At 45.2% G+C, this 5,576-nt stretch overlaps 1 pseudogene; it reads right to left on the bottom strand.

Moving 5' to 3' along the window:
• Window positions 1–4,032: 4,032 nt before the first annotated feature.
• Window positions 4,033–5,050, bottom strand: LOC131760345 (olfactory receptor 52E8-like; annotated as a pseudogene).
• Between the last annotated feature and the right edge of the window lie 526 nt (window positions 5,051–5,576).

Below are 5,576 nucleotides of genomic sequence, written 5' to 3'. Positions count from 1 at the left end.
GCAAGTGCACCATTTTACATTTCTACCAACAGTACACGAGAGTTCCAGTTATTCCACATCTTTGCCAATACTTGTTAATTTTTTGTATTTTTGATAATAACCATCCTAATGGCTTTTGACAGTTTGATTATAATGTGTCTTGGTGTGGGTCTCTGAATTTATCCAAATTGGGGTTTGTTGAGCTGCTTGGATTGATATATTCACATCTTTTTTTAAATTTGGGAAGTTTTCAGCCATTATTTCTTCAGGTAATCTTTTTTGCCCCTTTCCCTCTTTTCCTTCTGGAGGTCCAATGTTGCATCTATTGGTCCACTTATCAATGTCCCAACAGGTCCCTTAGGCTTAGTTCACTTTTCTTTATCCTATTTCTGCTCCTTAGACTCAGTAGTTTCAATTGCCTTATCTTCAAGTTCATTTATTCTTTCTTCTTCTTGCTCAGCTTTGCTGTTGAGCCTCTCTGGTGAAATTTTCATTTCAGTTATTGCTCTTTCCAGCTCTAGACTTTCCGTTTGGTTCCTTTTAATTGTTTCTACATCTTTGTTGTTAGTCTGATTTTGTTAATACATTGTTTTCCTGATTTCCTTGTTTTCCTTTAGCTCTTCAGTCATATTTAAGACAGTTGTTTTAATGTCTGTCTAGAAAGTCTGATGGCTGGGCTTCCTCAGGGGTGGTTTCTGTCAGTTTATCTTTTCCCTTTGAATGGTCTATGTTTTCCTGTTTCTTTATAATGCCTGTGATTTTTTTGTTGTTGAAATATTCTGAGGCTAAACTGTTTTTGCAGTGAAGTCTCTTCTGCAGAGTATGTTAATGTTTTGACAGCTTTCCTTGGTCTTTGCAGATTGGCTCTGTGCTAGGACACTCCCATACTTGGTTAGGCTTGCTCTAAGCCTAGGCTATGTGGTGGTTAATTTTATGTGTCAACTGGCTAGGCCATGGTATCCAGATATTTGATCAAACACTAGATAGAGCTGTGAAGGTAATTTTTTTAGATGAAATTAGCATTTAAATTCATAGACTTTGAGTAAATGAGATTATCCTCCATAATGCGGGTGACCTCATCCAATCAGTTGAAGTCCTTAAGAGGAAAAATACCGAGGTCCTCTGAGAAAGAAGGACTTCTGCCTACAGACTGCCATTGGACGTGAGCTGCTGTATCAGCTGTTCTCTGGGTTTCCATCCTGGAAGCCTACTCTGCCAGTTTTGGATTTGCCATTTCCACAACTGTGAGCCCATTACTTATTTATTTATTTACTTACTTATTTACTTATTCCTTATTTATTTCCTTATTTACTTATTGATTGATTGATTGCTGCATTGGGTCTTCATTGCTGTGCATGGGCTTTCTCTAGTTGTGGTGAGTGGGGGCTACTCATTGCAGTGGCTTCTCTTGTTGCAGAGCATGGGCTCTAGTTGCGTGGGCTTCAGTAGTTGCAGCACGCAGGCTCAGTAGTTGGGGTTCGCAGGCTGTAGAGCGCAGGCTGGGTAGTAGCACGCGGGCTTAGTTGTTCCATGGCATGTAGGATCCCCGGACCAGGGCTTAGACCTGTGTCCCCTGCATTGGCAGGTGGATTCTTAACAACTGCACCACCAGGGAAGTCCCCTGCATTACTGTATATATATGTGTGTGTGTGTGTGTGTGTGTGTGTGTTTGTGTATATATATATATATATATATATATATATATATATATAGAGAGAGAGAGAGAGAGAGAGAGAGAGAGAGAGAGAGATGTATATGGTTGACCCTTGAACAACATGAGTTTGAACTGCATGGGTCCACTTAACACTTGGATTTTTTCAATAAATACTACAATACTACGCAGTCTGTGGTTGGTTGAATCTGTGGATGTGGACCCGTGGATATAGACACTGTATGGAACTTGAGCATCCGTGAATTTTTGTGTCCTCTGTGTGTCCTGGAACTAATCCCTGCATTGTTCAAGGGTCAGCTGAATATATAGATAAGATTGTGTGTGTGTGTGTGTATACACACCTTATTCTGTTTCTCTGGAGAACGAGAACACTGACTAATATAGGTTCTGGTACTGGAAATGGTTCTAGAGGAATGGAATCCTAAGGATGAGTTTTCTGAATTGGTTCTCTAATTTGATGAGATTTAAGCATGACTTTTCAGTAGTAAAGGGAGCTCTGATAGTCCATGGGGGTGATGTGGCAATAGAGACATTCAGAATACCATCACTGGATACTCCTAATCAAAGAGGCAAGGGTCTGGGTGACCACATATATGTTCTGCCTCAGGGGTGTATCAGTTATCAGCTCTCTAGCCCAGTGTCATAATTTAATTCATCTTGATCACTTTTCCTTTCCACAGTACATCACAATGCTCCATTACATTGAGATGCGGTTTGGACCTAGCAGGAAATGGCAGCTAGTCTAGACTTACTGGTAAGATGTTTGTGTGTCAGAGAATGAGAAATAAATCGGACAAAAATTCAGGGACCTACCTCAGTGAAATTTCTTGGGGTCCAATGGTGTAAGGCATGTTGGGATAGCCCTTCTATGATGAGGGATAAATTCTTCTATCTGGCTCCTCTTACAACCAAAAGAAAGGCATAAGGCCTAGTGGGCCTCTTTGGATTTTGGAGGCGACATGGCAACATATTCCTCATTTGGATGTGCTACTCTGGCCCATTTACCATGTGACCCTAAAAGCTGCTAGTTTTGAGTGGGGACCAGGACAAAGAACAAACCTGGTTCTGCAACAGGTCCAGTATGCCATGCAAGCTGCTCAAGTATCAGTGGATGCTATTGGAAGCCTTTGGCAGGCCCTGCCATCCTCTCTTGATAAAAATACTTACCTTGTGAGAGACAGCTTTTGGCTGCTACTGGGCCTTGGAGACTGCCTAACCAAAGACCACCAAGTTACCTTGCAACCTGAGCTGCCTGTCATGAACTGGGTGTTGTCTGACCCCCTAAGCCTAAAGTTGGGCATGCATAGTAGCATTCCATCATCAAATGGAAGTGGTATATACAAGATTGGGCTCAAGCAGGCCCTGAAAGCACAAGTAATCTACTGAAGAATTGGCCCAAATGCCCATGGTTCTTGCTCCTGCTACAACTTCTCTCTCCCAGCCTGCACCCATGGCCTCATGGGACATTCCATATTATCAAGTGATAGAGGAAGAGAAAACTTCACTGGTTTACAGATGGTCCTGCACAGTATGGGACACCATAGCCTCTTTCTGGGACATCCCTGAAGGATGGAAACTCCATTCTATAGATGACAACCATGGAGGTCTTTCAAGTAGAGGTGACTTAGGTAAATCACACTGGCTACCATGGGAAAGAGTGGCATGACCTATGGGTTTGGGTCAAGCTCAAGTACAGATAAGGGCTTAGTCTGGTCTTTGGATGAATTTGGGTCCCAAGGAGAAGACCTGGCTTGGGTATCTGTCAGACTGGAGGGCCCCCTGGCTGGACTTGACCTGTTTGGGCTAGACTGGACCCCTAGGGTAGGCCTGACCTGTGTGCCTGGGGATATCAGACTGGGAATATCAGGCAGAGGCTCACCTGTGTTTGGAACTGATTGGACTCTAGAACCTAACTTGTGTGCTTGCATTAGACTGGTGGCATCAAGACTGACCTGTATATTCGGTGAGACTGGGCTTCATGTCAGGTCTTACTATGTATCTGGGAGAGACTGGGCACCAGGGAAGAGCCTGGCCTGTTTATTTGTTTCAGACTGGGTGTTCAGGTCAAGTCGTGGTCTGTGCAACTTGCTCTATACAACTTCCAGTGGAGCTCCATATATCCAGATATTAATTGGGGTCTTTCTCAGGAGTCAGGGAGAAGAGGACAGAGAAGCTAAACTAACAAGGATAAATAGGGAAAAGCAATTTTATTATTGGAGTGAAAACAGCATTCTAAGAATTCCAAAAGGAATAGTTTACCAACAATGAACCTGCTGTTGAGTCCATAATCTCAGGAAATTCCAGCCTGTCCCTCAGTACTGCCTGCTTATCTCTTGTTCCCAGAGGTCACAGCCCCAATTTACCAAGTTGATGAAATTCTCTCACCCTAGCAGTTTCTCCTTCACTCTCATATTTTGCAGCCTCTCTGGCTTCTCCCTAACCTCCTGGGCTAATTCCTTTCCACAGAGCATCTTTTCTACATGTTGCCTGATCTCTCTGATCCTTATCCCCTAAATGACAGGATTCAAGGCTCCTGGGAGCAGCAGATAGATGGCACTGAGCAGGTTCTGGACATCCTGAGACACAGTCTTGGCTACTTGGAAAACGATGGAAGTGGAGAGACTAGAAAGGTAGATGGTGAGGATGACCAGTAAGTGGGAGCCACACATGTGCAAGGCCTTGGTCCGCGCTCCCCCAGGAGATATCCAGAAGGCAGCATAGATGATGCGGGTGTAGGAGGTCCCCAGCAGGGCTAGATCAAAGGTCACTGACCAACCCCATGGCCAGCCCCAACCGATTGTTGAAGGTCAAGTCTTCACAAGCTATGCTCAGCAGTGCGATGTACTCACAGGTAAAGTGTCAGATCACTGCTGTCGGGCAGAATCAAGCTTGTGAGGTTAGCACTACCAAGGGCACTGCCACTCCCAGGCTCCGTGTCAGGGCAAAAAAGACCAGCACTCCCAGCAGACGGGAGGTCATAAGGTCACTATAGCAGTGTGAGCGGCAAATGGCCACCAAGCAGTCTAGGGCCATGGCCAGCAGGAGGTTGTAGTCCAGAAGGAGAGTGAAGTCGATGAGAAACAGCTGGGCCAGGCAGCCATGCAGTGATATGGGGTTAACATAATGCACAAAGCCCTCCAGCATTTTGGGTATCACCGCTGTAGCAGCACAAATGTGGACAGCTAGGAGCAGGGCGATGAGCATGGACATGGGCTGATGCAGGCTCTGCTGGGCCGCCACCGTGTGGATGATGAGGGCATTGGCAGAGACGATGGTCACATAGGGAAAAGTAAGAGGCAGGACCAGGAGGGACCTCCACTCTCCCAATCCAGGGAAGCCCCCCAGGAAGAAGTTGGTGTAGGAGATGTTGAAGGTGCTGCTATTTCCATCCTTACCCATTGGCTTTGGCCCTGAGCTGGCCCCAGGAGTGGGGATCAGAGACTGTTAGAACAAAATGGTCAATGGAAAAAAACCTATTTTTATTTTAGGGCTTGTGTGGTTTGTGATGAAGGTCCACCTCTTCATGTATGTATGTCTACTCTTTTGGGGCACAGACAGGTACTATGTCAGGTGTAATGGGAGCTACAAAGATGAACAAGACATTCCTTGTCCTTAGGGAGCTCTTGGCTTTTGTATGTGAAATGTAAACTTACAAAATGCTGTTTAACTGTGATACTCCAGGTATTTGATTGCTGAGTAAAAGATTAGGAAGAAAGTAGGTGTGGTATAGGAGAGAAGAAAGAGTGATGGGCCAGAAGCAATAGAAAGGATGAAGAAGATCCTTGATTAGGAGGAAAAAAGAATATATGAGGGCTTCCCTGGTGGCACAGTGGTTGAGAGTCCGCCTGCCGATGCAGGGGACATGGGTTCGTGCCCCGGTCCGGGAGGATCCCACATGCCACAGAGCGGCTGGGCCCGTGAGCCA

Source organism: Kogia breviceps, chromosome 7 (assembly GCF_026419965.1).
Source record: "Kogia breviceps isolate mKogBre1 chromosome 7, mKogBre1 haplotype 1, whole genome shotgun sequence".
NCBI lineage: Eukaryota > Metazoa > Chordata > Mammalia > Artiodactyla > Physeteridae > Kogia > Kogia breviceps.
Note: the sequence above shows the minus strand (reverse complement) of the source record. Positions and strands in the feature narration are given on the sequence as shown.